General features: G+C 39.3%; 1 protein-coding gene and 1 pseudogene across 2 annotated transcripts in view; both read left to right on the top strand.

Moving 5' to 3' along the window:
• The window catches only part of LOC141542675 (small ribosomal subunit protein eS4-like), an 86988-nt pseudogene extending 74647 nt beyond the window's left edge, over window positions 1-12341 (top strand).
• The window catches only part of PLCL2 (phospholipase C like 2), a 204381-nt gene that overhangs the window by 77025 nt on the left and 113525 nt on the right, over window positions 1-13831 (top strand). The gene's annotated exons all lie outside the window — the stretch shown is intronic.

Here is a 13831-nt window from a genome sequence, read left to right as displayed (position 1 = left end):
TTTCTATTTTATTTCGACCAAAAACTCTTAAAGTCCTCCCAGATAGATGTCTTTGGGAAAGACCTTAATTTTAGAAAGATTAGTGCCAGTTGCCTTGACCTTTGTTTTGCCACTAAACTTGGATGATTGGAGGAGTGAGGTTGGTGACTTTGCACAATTCTGCCTCACTCAAATTCAATTTACTAAAAGTCAAGATACCAGGCTCATGAAATCACTGGCCCTCATTGAGAATGATCAACAACAGCCAATAGTGGTAACAATAGTGACATAAAAATTTTGACGAGAATCAGATTTCAAATCTTCAGTTACAATGAAATTTGTAGATTATTTGTGATTTCTGTTTTTCATATATTCCTTTCCCATTGCCATAATACATCTAGAATTGAGAGAAACTTATCTCTGCATCAGCAAGCTTTTATTAAATGCTTATTCAGTTCTAGGCACTCTGTTAAGTGTCAGTGATATAAAAAAGACAAAAAATGTGGTCCCTGTTCTCAAGAAACTCATAATGGAGGTGCAAACTAGGTGCATACTAGATAAATACAGTGTAAATGAGAGGTCTCTAGTACTTCGTGGGACCAATGAAATTTAGCATTTTAATGGGTTTTAATTATTCCATTTCTACTAGTTACCTGCGATGAGTTCTTATTTAGTGCTAGGATTGTGAGACCCTTGGTAACTACCTGTTGTTTACAAGGTAATTGCATTTGGGAAAGGAGGGAATGACAAATGAGATGAAGAAGGAGGCATGAAATTCAAAGGAGAAACAGCAATTTTTATTTAATTTCCTTTGGATCTACCGAATCTGGATCACCCTTCAAATGTTATTTTGAGAACTTCATTTTTCCACTGAAAAGGAACATAAATATGCTAATGTTTGCTAAATATTGGCAGCCTTGGTTTCTTGATTTATGTTCCTGGGACTATAATGATGTAGCAATCTTCTTATAAACTCATTATTTGATCTAGTTGAAAGATATTGGAAGGCATATTTGCCAAGGCACGCTGTGTCCATACAACAAAACCAGTCCCATGGCAATCATATCAGATTTTGAAGCCTTATTAGAAAATTACTCTCTGCGTTGGGAAATATCACTGACTCCCCCCAAAAACCCCAAATCTGAAAAATATTTTATTCTTTGCCAAATCACAGAAAAACATACAATATTTATCCTTTCTCTTGGATGACCCTTTTGGCTTTTTAATAAAACAATATAAGTCTTGCAAAGGTTAAAAAAGTGTTGGGAAAGAAAAATCAAGTCTTCTTCAGTTTGTCCTTGGAGGGACGTTTGTTAGCGTGATTAACTTGGCGTTTTGTTTGCTGCATGGGTTTCTTTCTGAGTCCCATATATCAGAGAGGGCTTTAGAAGTAAATATACTATCAGGTTGGAATACGTCTAGCACAAAAGCATCAGCCCTCACCCATAGCAAGTGCTTCCTAAATGTCTGTTGGTCCATTGATAGAATACTTAAGGAAGCAAAATAGCCCAGAGGACAGAATGCAATATTTGATGTGAAGTCAAAGGCCCTGGTTCCAAACTCTGGCTCTTTGAAAGTTTCCTCATTTGTCAATCTGTCCGTCAAGAAGCATTTATTAAGTGTTTGCTCTGTGTCAGGGACTTGGATAAGTGGTGAGAATACCAAGGAAGGCAAAAAAAAATCCAGTCCCTTTTCAAAGAATGTATATGTGTGTGTGTGTGTGTGTGTGTGTGTGTGTGTGTGTGTGTGTGTGTGTGTGTGTACTCATATACCACTTATATATGTGTGTGTTTATATATATATATATATATATTTATATACACACATATTCTAATGGGGGACACAGCATACAGCAATTAGGTACACACAAGCTAGCTGATGTCATTCTGTCCTTTGCTTAGAAGGGCACCAATGATAGGTTAAATGAGTGCAGCCATCACATTCCCACAGTCACTGAAGGCCACTGGTGAGACCAAAGTCAGGATGAGCAGGGATGGCCTGGGACGCAGCCGTCCTGCCAATGGAAAGCAGTCTCAGAGGGAGAGACCCTAAGAGGTGGCAGGCTGAGGAAAGGCTTCCCATGAAAGAAATGAGTTCAGTAAACAGTAGGGAGCTTTGAGAGTGGGGAAATCCATCACCCTGCAGTCAGTTTGGTGATGAGCCTCTGAGAACGTAGCCCAGATGGGATATTTTTCTAGACACCCACCATCACATTGTAACTCTCTCTATGTATACATTGTCTTCCCTAGTAGAACGTAAGCTTCTTGAGGGCAGAGGGAGTTTTATTTCTGTTTGTATCTCCAGTACTTGACGTAGAATGGGCCCTTAAAAACTCCACGCTGTACTGCCTCCCTCTCTGATTTAATGATAGCTGATGGTGTCTCTCTCTGATTTATTAATAGCTAACATTAGCTCACTATATGCTGGGCACTGTGCTAAACATTGTACATTTGATGATGCCATTTGATCTTCACAAAAACCCAAGGAGGGAGGCACTGTTATTATCCCCAAGAGAAAACTGAGGCAGAGAAGTTAAATGGCCAAGCTAATTTCTACAGACATCTGTGAATACACATTCACCAGGGCTGGCACTCCATCCACTACCCTAGAGGTTGAGTGCCTGGTCCACTGCTAAGTGAGCCTGGATCTGAACTCGGGGCATGAAGTCTTAAAGCCTGTTCCAGGCCTCCTCACCATAAGAAGTGGCTCCTTTTACTACCAATGCAGTGTCACAGGGAGCACGATTAGGAGCTGGAAAATAAGTTGGGGGCCTTCCAGTATTCTTTGCCGCCTTGCTTCATTATTATTTCTCTGTTAGAGAACCTTTCATCCACATGAATATTTTCAGAATTCTTCATTCTTTGGACGCACATTTTATATCTCATCACCCACAGCTCAGGGTAACGCTGCCAGAGATTGCAGGAGAAAATTAAACAGAGTATTGATTCCCAGCCTTAAGCTGGCCTGTTTTCTAAGAAGTAGTGAAGATATTGTCCATTAATTCAGCTACATGGAAGAGTTTGTCTCTGCAAACCGATCAGTCTGCTCCCTTTTGTCAGACAATGAAAACTGTGTAACCTGATGCATTTCCCTTCTTGCCTTGGCTGCCAAGAAATAGAGTCAAATTTGGTGTCCAGCTGTAATAACCAGCTCCTCCAAGGTGCTGGCGAGCAATATTCCCTCAGCTCTTTTCTTAGAAGTCTCTGTTCTGTTTTTAATCTTTAGTTACCAGATGATGTTTGATTGGTAGAGACTGCCTCACATACTTTTGAGAGTGGGCAGGACATAGACTCTAAACAAATGAATAAATAACACAATAATTACATATTTATGAAGGTTTTTTAGGGTTCTGAGAAGCAGTTTAAAATAATGGTTAAAGGTCTTGGTTTGGAATGAATGAAATCTCAGTTCAAATCCCACCGCTGTGATTTACCAGCTCTGAAACTCTGGCAAATCACTGAATCCCCATGAGTCTCCAACAGCTTCTTGTCTACTAAGTCATAGGAGGGTGGGTTCATCCAGGATGGAGCGAATTCTCTGTTCTAGTTCACACACTGCAAGATGATATAGTCGGTAGCATATTATTGTCCCCATTTTGTAAGCAAGGATGAGCGAAACTCAAGAGAAGATGACGTTCCTCTGTTTAGAAAGTGGCAAAAACTATAACAAGGATGTAGAGGTCCTGGCTCCAGGTATAACCTTTTCTAATTAACACCCAACTTCCTCATACAAGTCTGAAAAATTCACTTTGATATTTCTGCAGGAAATTCTTGAAGTGATTTTAAACTTTTCCTGTCTGATGAGGAAGCCTGCCCCCATATGTCAACCGACTAGCAGATGTGGACCAAATGCTGGAAAGCTGAAGTATAGGAAATGGTGTGGCTGCAAAGAGAGGGGGAGAGCAGGCCATAGTGTTTCATTTTCTCCCTTCTTTGGAACTGGTAAAGAAAGTCGTGCAGCTAGAGAGTGAAGTAATATCGAGGGTGGAGAATGAATTCCCCTTACTGTTTGAAAAAAAAAAAAATTGAGACAGGGACATTACTGCCAATGATGAACACTGAACTGGCTTTTCTAAAATGGAAAGGATTAGCTTTCATGTGTGAGAATTTTTCTTTCTGAGACTCCTTGCTGGCTGGCAATCTTGTCCTTGTCCTTAGAAATTTGCAGATCTTGCTGTTCATTCCTTTTTCATGACTCCTGGGCTCTGGGGTAATGGTAGAGCGGGAGGAATATTACCTTTCCTACATGAGATTAGCAGAGCTAAACAATTCTTAACACAGCAGTTTTTTTGTTCTTTTTTTGTCTCTTGTAGATCTGGTCAAATGGTGACTCATGAGTTCTGTGTTCTCCTAGGAGCTCTGTATGAGTGGCATTGGGGGGGGGGGGGTTAGAAAAGCACATCTTATCCCATTACCACATCACAGGAAGGTGGCCAGAAGTCAAGTTACAAACACATGGTTTTGAAATTTAGGAAGCTATTAGCCAGTTGGGGTGGAGAAGGAAGTGTCTAGGCAGAGAACTGTCTGCCTTATTCAGCCTCAGTTCAACTAACTAGGGAGAAGCTTTGACATGAGGTATCAAAGCCTTCCTAGTTCTACTTTAGATACCATTGGAGTGGTTGGAAGGAACTGCCCTTGCCATCCCTACTTTATTTAATGATTATTTGAGCTCCTTTTTTTCTTTGTCAAAGAATATAAGCGTGTTCTATAATTAAACATTTTCTTATTATAAAAGACGTCACATATCCACATTTGCCAACTGGGAAGATGGAAGAGGAACTACTGGCATCAGTTCAATTAGACTCTTCCGTGTTCAGTAGGTGAAAAGAAAAAATTGGTTATATGCCCCATGGTCTCAGCTCATGAGACACCAAAGTCAGAGGTGATCAGGAAGGGCAATGGAAATGAATCAATAGACAAGCATTTTAAAGCTTACTGGGCCAGGTACTATAACGTACAAGGAAGAAGGTCAGAGTGGTCCCTGCCCTTATATTATAATATGCCATTGGAGGAGACAATCGGTATATAAGTGGGCATGGATAAGATAGTTATAGAGTAGGTACAAGATAAAGCTTGGGAGGCGCTGAAGGGTCGGGCAGAGTGCCACATCTTACCAGCATTACCTGGTGTTCAAGAAGTGCTTTGAATTAGTGCTCCCACATTCACTTAGGAAGGGATCCTTGATGAGTGCATGTTGACTTGGAAAACACAAATGAACATTTTCTCTGTTGTACTGTATTTTTATTTATTTTGTTAAGCATTCCCTAATTATATTTTAATCTGGTTCCGTGCTGGAGTTTGACAATTCTGCTTTAAATTACACCGTGTGGTAAATGTGCAGTTTGGAAAAATCAGGTGATATAGCAAGAAGGAAATGGAGCTCTTGGTGTGCTTAGATGTGCCATAGTGCCCAGGAAGGGCCGAGAGACTGAGAGGAAACCCTGAAGTGCAGTGGATGGATCCTTTACAAAGGATTTCTCATCATGGATGAAACCCAGGGGAGGAGAAGGTGAGAAGGGATAGAAGTGCCTCTGAGGAGCGAGCACCCATCCCGATGCTATCTCACGGCCCGCTGACTTCCTGAAATACCGCTTGACACTTTCATTGCCTTTTATGAGCAAAGTTTCTAATGTAACGGTTTAATTACTCAATGTAGGTCAGTGACACACCACATCTCTCTGGAAATTGTGAAGGCATTCAGCTGTAATATGAAAGTTATTTATTTTCAAGCCATTTAGGTAAATTATTATTTACAATCAGGGCACAAAATGGGATAATTCTATGGTTTCCTGCTGAAGCCTAGTTATTATGCCTCTGAGTTCTTGAAAGCATTGAGAGAATTTCTACTTCAAAAACTTCTGAAAGGATAAAACCCTGAATAATAAGACCCTACTGATAGGTGTTGATTCTTGTTTTTTCTGAAGAAATGTTATCTTACTTGACAAATAATCAAAGAAGAAGGAAAAAACCCAGAAGGACTATTTATTATGTGCAGGAAAGTAACTCGCCACTAGCCTTTCTCCGTGGTACAGCATTTTTGCTTAGTCATTTATTTGATAGCTTGTAACCCACTTGGAAAAAAATTAAGTGTATCATTAGGACTGTAATATCAAGCAGTGATACAAATACCAAAAATTTTGACTGATTACTGATTTAATTTGGTTTATTGATTTAAATTAGTTAATTCAATATGTAAAGTGGCTTGTCAATTGTCAGCTCCACCTTTGGAGGGAATAACCATTAGTCCATGCTATATCATAGATCCATTGACATATCAGTGGATCTATCCCATTCTTAAAGTGCTGATTAGGATTATTTGCCCATTAATTCTCATCTGTCTACCATCATATGACAACAGTTTGTATACATTTCATTTTCCTTATTGAACTTTTTGAGGGGAAGGATAGAGAAAGGTCCTCGTAGTTTTAAATAAGAGTCTCTCCAGATTTCTTTGTATTCATCACTTTTGTCAATCTTGATTGCTTTATCCCACTTATTCTATTACATCAATGTGCTGAAATTTACTTACCCGTTCACCTTTGGTTGGACGGTTCAGTTGCTTCCTGTTTCCCCCCACATTTGAAAAATATTGCTATGAAAGCTTTTGAGCAGATGGCTCTTTTAGTTGTTGTTTTTGCTAATGCTTTTGATTATAGGCTTGTGACTTGTTTGGGAAGATTAAATTTTGACAATAGGGATTCCATTAAATAATTAACAATTTGCCCAAATCTTCTATTCCGATCTCACAGGATAAAATACTATGTAAAGAAGAATACTTTCACTTAGTGTTCTTTGGGCAGGTGGAAGGGAGTGAATCCTGCTGTCCTAATTTAAATTAATCAAAGACTTTCCTTCACAGGTTTAAACCATTTCACTTGAGATTTTCAGAGCTGGAAAAAAAATCAGGCTAAATGATATTTAAATAAAGACAATGAGCGATCCTAACACCGAGTGTCACTAACACGGACACTGAATAGAGAGACTGTTTTCAAGGAGAAAATAAGACCCAACTCCACTTTTAAAGGTTGATAGTTAAGAATCTCTGGACTATTCAAGCAATGAGTGACTCTGGATCCCTCAGAGACAAACATTTCTTTAAAAGAAACTTAGATGGGGATCTTCAGTGCCCTTTTTAAAGAATAAAGAACAAAAAAGGAGAGTCAGGCATTCTTGTTACCTATGGTAGAGAGTTTCATCACTTGTAAAGAATCTTCTCCTTTCCCCTCCCCTGCCCTTGAAAATTTTTAAATAGCCCTTTTCAATAAAGATAGTTCTGTAACTTGAACTTTATATATTTCTACCTATTTGGTATTAGGGTAGAAACAGAAAACTTTGCTAAATGCTTTCAGACTACTCAGAAATACGTGCACATCATGAGTTAGTGCAAGTCAGACACTTCTAATTATATCTGACTCTTCATGACCCCATCTGGGGTTTTCTGGGTAAAAATACTGAAATGGTTTGCCATTTCCTTCTCTGGCTCGTTTTAAAGATGAGGAAACTGAGACAAACAGGATTAAGTCACATAGCTAGTAAGAGTCTGAGATGAGTCTTTCTGACTCATAAAAACTGGGGACTAGATCTCTAATTCCTGGGACCGGCTGGTCGTCCTGCTAATAAAGTGGCTGAGGTGCAGAGGGCTAAGGTGACATGGCTAAACACACACAAGCTTATAAGTGGACAGAGCCTCTGGCCCTAAATTTGTCGAGTACATTTCCCACTCTACCTCAAACATAGTGTAACTGTGGCTCATGGTCCTAAGAAGCGTGGAGCAGTTCCAAAGCACTGGATGCTGGATAACCTAACAGAGTTTGTTCTCCAAGATCATCCATGATTCCCCACAAGCTGGGAGTTTCCCATCATCATCTTCCTGAAGAATAGACTCTCCAGCTGAAGATGAAGTAAAGATAATCTGCATCTGCGGTCCATCAGGATGGAGGCAAGGTCCACATATTCCATACCCCGCTGACTTTATGGATGTCATTCACATGGACAAGATGGGTGACCATTTCCCTCTGATTTATGACACCATGGGACACTTTCCTGTCCTTTGTATCCCTGCTGAGGGAGGCTAAATATAGATTGTGCAAAGTGAGAAAAATCTTTGTGGGTACAAAAGGCATTCCCCATCTGGTGATCCATGATGCTCGTACAATCTGTTGTCCAGATCCTCTCATCAAAATGAATGATGCAGTTCTGATTGATTTAGAAACTGGCAAGATCACTGATTTCATCAAGTTTGATACTGATGGTTTATATATGGCGACCGACGGAGCTAACTTTGGTTGAATCAGTGTGATCACTGAGAAGGAGAAACATTCTGGCTCTTTTGATGTTGTCCATGTAAAAGACGCCAGTGGCAAGTTTTGCTCTCAGACATTTTTGTTATTAGCAAAATAATAAGCTTTGGCTCTCTTTTCCCTGAGGAAAGAGGATCCGCCTTACAATTGCTGAAGAAAGTGATGAGATTGCAGTTAAGCAGAGCAGTGGCTAAATGATTGCAGATAAGAATTTGTAGGGTTTCATTCAAAGTGAGATGTTACAAAAAATATGATTCCCTCTCAAAAATATAAAATAGACCAAATAAGAAATAGGTAGTTTAAACAACTCAGTCTTATAAAGTGAAATTGAACAAGCCATAAATGCCTTTCTCTATTTTCCTTGGATGAGCAATGGGTATAAATGCTGTCTAAAATGTTAGAACACGAAACTGTTGATTTTACTTAACTGGTCTTTTTTTGTTACATGGAAAGACTCACTGATTGAAGGATGGGGAGAGGATATATCCTAAAGTGGCTGATATAAAAACAAAAGCTATCAATAACACTTCAAGAAAAAAAAAAACACAAACCAAACTGTGGACTAGCTACGAACCAGACAGCATTACAAAAATTGAAAGTTGACCCTATTTTTTGTAAAAGGTGAGAAAGGACATATCAGTTATTTCAGATTCAGCTAACTGCATGCAGTGTGTCTGGTCACTGGTAACTGAAGAACATGTCAAAGTAGACAGCAAATTACAATAATGCATAAAGATGAGAAGAAGAAAGAGGCACGAAATACAAACTGCTTAAGCAAATTGTCAGTAGAAATGGCAGATAAGGTGAAAAGTCAAGTCAGTGCCCCCATTACTGTTTCGTAGTGAAGTTTAATGAATGCAAATGTTACCATAAGGAGGAGGGCAGAATCCCCTTCATCCCCTTTAACCAGCAAACAATCTTTTTGCCAAGTGATGGCCAGGAGTAGAACTAAATTAGTGTATGAGTTCATCCATTAGAGTATGAGCACTTTGAGGATAGGGACTGATTGTTTTTGCCTCTCTTTGTATCATCAGAACTTAGCCTAGTGCCTAGAACATAGTAAATTTGATAAATGCCTGTTGGTTGACTGAATGTTGAAAAATGAAAAAAAAAACCCACCAAGAGATGACCAGTGATTGAGAATATTTACACCTCAGGAAGAGGGATTAGATTTGTGGTTTTATTGCTCTAGGAAACTCCAGGATGAAGAAACTCCATAGACATCTTCTCTGCAATTTATTTTAATTTTTTTTTGCAAGTTAGAACCTTAAAAAGTTGTATAGAACATTGAGAAGCAGAGCTTTGCCCAAGGTGACACAATTAGTATAATGACAGAAACTCAAGTCTGTCTGCTACTCTGCATGTCGTTATCTGTAACACTCACATAAAAAACAAGTGTTCAGAGACCAATGTCTTTGAGATTTAATGGCTCCAGATTATCCTGAGAGCATTTGTAGATGAAATCAGGAGGAAGACACAAAGATTCAGAATAACAGATTGCCGTCATGGTCATAGTGACCTATTCTTACGCTTTTATAATTATTGTCCTGTGGATAGGGTATGATGGGGAGAGGAGAAGAGGGAAAAAGGGACTGTACTCGTGATTTTATTGCTATAGGTCATTATGAAAAGACATAGAAATGGTTCAAAAAAGATGGGGTTGAACAAAGCAACTAGACTTAAGCAAGTTCTTCCAGAAGAAACCCATGCAAGAGATAAAATTTGTAAAAGGTATTTATGGATCCATTCTCAAGATATCTTAAAAGAGACTAGTTTCCAAAAAGTGAAGATGCCAGATCTGTTAGGGGGGAAAGTAACTGAGAAGCCATAAGCCATCACTTGACCACATGTTCCCTTTCTCTTTTCTAGGAAATCATGAGAATGCTCTGATCAAATTTTTATAGAGAAATCTCTCTAGGAAAACACAAGAAGGCAGGCTTTCAGAGAAAATTCTCCACAGTGGACCACATTTTTATGTTAACACAACTAAGCTGAGAATTGTAGAGAATATAAGATTTCCTGGGGTTTATTGATTTCAATATAGCATTTAATGCAGGAGAACAAGATGGCAGCCTTGCATATTACTTAGACAAAGTGTTTCCTGTGCTTACATCAAAGTCATGGGAGCCACCAAAGCTCCAAACTTGGTTTTGAGAACTGACATCAAAAGCATTAAACTGGAGGTTGCATGATGGCCACTGTCCTGGGATGTGACTTACAGCAAACTGAGCAAAAGGAAGACTTGAAAGTGGCTGGACTGGGTCCCCCACACATCCATGCTGTCTTAGCGGATACTTACTCCACAGGCTGAGTTCACTTTTCCAGACCTCCTCTCCCCTCAAGCCAATTCTGTTCTTACTTTTTTTCTCTTCAAGGACATCATTTCCTTCTTTATAGAAAAGACTTTAAGCTCCCAGAGGGCAAGGTTTGTTTTGTTCATTTCCAAACACTTAATAAATTATTGAATTGTTGAATAACCATTCTGTAGAATATCCTGAACCCTTTCCAATTTATTTAAAAGTGTTTATTAAGCACCAATCTCAGGATCGGTGCGCTTAAAGCACCCAGGCACTGCCATCAGGGAGCTTACTTAAATTGAGGGAGAGGATGTGCATACATGGAAGTAAAAGTCAAAGAATGATTTTTTGGGGGGGACCAGAGCCATGATTTCTTTAACTCCCAGGGAAGAAAATAGTTTTAGCAATTCAGTTCTTTATGACTTGTAGTCTTAGAAACTTGTCTGCATGGAGATTTTTATTGATTGTTTTCTGGATCACATTGCCCGTATATGTCCAGAGAGGTTAAGGGATTTGCCCTGAAGTCATACAGCTGGAGGTAGCAGAACCAGGTCCTCTGACTCCCAGGACTCTTTCCCCTCCGTGGTTTAAGCAGAAGAACTTTGGCATTCTTGTTGAAGCAGCTGGTACATACATACATACATACATACATACATACATACATACATACATATGTATATGTATATATATACATATATACATACACATATATAATATACCATAATATAATATTCTGATGTATTTTACAATAAACCAAGACATCTTATTAACACACGTTACCGAGTGACCTTTTCCCATTCTTTAGGCTTAAAACAAAACAAAACAGATTTTAAAGTTCACACTTGGCTGTTACTCTCCTTAATAATCGAATGTGAATCTTGGTTATTCTGTTAATGTTACTTTTTCATGATGCCATGAAAACAGGTTCTGGCCCATCTGCCCTAAGTTTAGACAAAAACTTAGAACTAATGAGAAACTAAATATACTCCTTCTTCTTGGGTTGTCATGGCCATCTGTGTGTGCCTGTGGAACAAGCTAGAAATGTTTTGTTTTCTTTAAAGTAGATGTTGATATGGTTTCTCTGGTGGAAAAGTAATAAAAGAGGAGCAAACAGCATTAGCTGTCAGCTGTGGCTCAAGCCCTTTTCTTACTTGTCTTTGTGTGTCCCTTCTTGAGCCCAGTACAGTGTCGTGCATGTCGCAGGACATTAAATATTCCATACATGAATTGATGGGCAGTTAGATGCATGAATAAATTAATTGGCAAATGAATTCATGAATAAATGTCTAAGAAGTCAAATCAAACCAGCGAGCGCCGTGTTTGTACATTGTTGTTTGTATGTCACTTCCCCCATTAGAATTGGGGCTTCTTCAGAGCTTCTGTGCATCCCCAGGGCTTAGCCCAGTGCTTTTGCTGGGCAAAAAGAAAGATATCCACTGTCCTTAAGGAGCCTAGGACCTAGTGGGGGAAGACAATACATGGCAAGAGAGCTCTAAGAGGTGGTCCCGTGGGTTAATGCAAGGGTTTTGTTTTTTCCCCAGAACTAATACAATTTAGTGGGTACGGCATATTTTTGAATTCTTTACAAAGCTGTTATTACAGAATCCACCCATCAGTAAATCTTTTAAAAGAGCTTATTACATGTCAGACATTGTGCTAAGTGTGAGGATTTTTAAAAAAGAAGAAAAAAGTGAAAATAATTCCTGCTTTGAAAGAGCTTCCATTCTAATGAGGGAGATAGCCATCAACCATGACTTTCCAGATACATCCACACAGATATATATCTATATCTATATATGTGTGTGTGTATGTATATATATATATATATATATATATATATATATATATATATATATATATATATATATATATATATATATATATATATATATATATATATATATATATATATATATATATATATGTATATGTACATATGTGTGTGTGTGTGTGTGTGTGTGTGTGTGTGTAATAAGTGGAAAATAACTTAAAAGTAAGCTGTTTCCTACAGAAGGTGGGTTTTGAACTGACTTGAAAAATGCCCAGGACGCCAGGAAAAGGTGATGAGGAGAGAATTCTAGGTGAGAGGGAAAGCGGGCGAAGGGAAGAGATACGGAGTCATAACTTACCAGCTCTTTGAGGGCAGGGACTGTCCCACAGGAGGCCCACGATGATGTTTGTTGAATTAATGAATGAAGGCTCACTGTCTGGACTTCCCAGTGATGGCGGATACGAGGAGAAGGCAGGGCAGGGCCTTTTAACAGAGTCTAAATCAATGGTCCTCAAACTTTTTAAATGGGGGCCAGTTCCCTGTCCCTCAGACTGTGGGAGGCCGGACTATAGTAAAAACAACAGCTCACACTCTGTCTCCGCCCCTCAGCCCATTTGCCATAACCTGGCGGGGGCATAAACGTCCTCAGCGGGCCGCAGTTTGAGAACTCCTGCTCTAAATGGCCTCACTTTGCTGGGGTCAAGCGTGTTCACCTGTGGCTGGTCAGGCCCGCTTGGAAGGCTCTGCCACAGGCCGGGCACCCGTAGTCTGTATGAGCATCTGGAGAGCAGATGTCCCAGTCTGTGCATCTCACTTGTTTTAAGATTTGACCATAAAATTATCTCAGATTGCCATCACAGAGTATTCTAACATGGGGAATGATAGCAAATTGTCAAGTCAGATCAAATGCTAATATATACACAGGGAGACAGAGAGAGACAGACAGACAGAGAGAAGAAACAGACAGAGACAGAGAGAGAAAGGGAGAGGGAGGAAGGGAGAGAGGAAGAGAGGGAGAGAGAGGGAGAAATGTCTTCTTATGGTTAGCATCATGTTAGTGACTATAGAGGATGCTGAGATTAAAAAAAAATCTGGAAAATGATTATAATTGAATTTTGTTACTAGGAAATTTATGAAAATAATAATTGAGTCCTTTCCCCCGCCTTAACATTACTGAAATGAGGGGCTTCAAGCTTTAGGAATGAAATAAATGCAAGTCACATTTAACTTTCAGTCGGCAAAATGCAAATCAGCTTGCTCAGTCAGGTAAATCACTTTAAAATAATTTGTCGTGCCCTCGAGGGTACAACGCTATCCAATTTGCTCAACTCCAGAACTGCAGAGCAAAATGAAAGGACTCGGCATCTGGGTGACTTATTAAGCCAATTATAAATCTCAAATCAGCTTTGATATCAGACTCCAGTCTCAACCCAAGAGAAGTTTAAATGGATAAAGCTACTCCGGCACTGAGATTGTAGGTAGGAT

The sequence above is a fragment of the Sminthopsis crassicaudata genome, chromosome 5 (assembly GCF_048593235.1).
Source record: "Sminthopsis crassicaudata isolate SCR6 chromosome 5, ASM4859323v1, whole genome shotgun sequence".
Classification (NCBI taxonomy): Eukaryota; Metazoa; Chordata; class Mammalia; order Dasyuromorphia; family Dasyuridae; genus Sminthopsis; species Sminthopsis crassicaudata.
The sequence above is the reverse complement of the archived record's forward strand: the minus strand, read 5'-3'. Positions and strand labels throughout refer to the sequence as shown.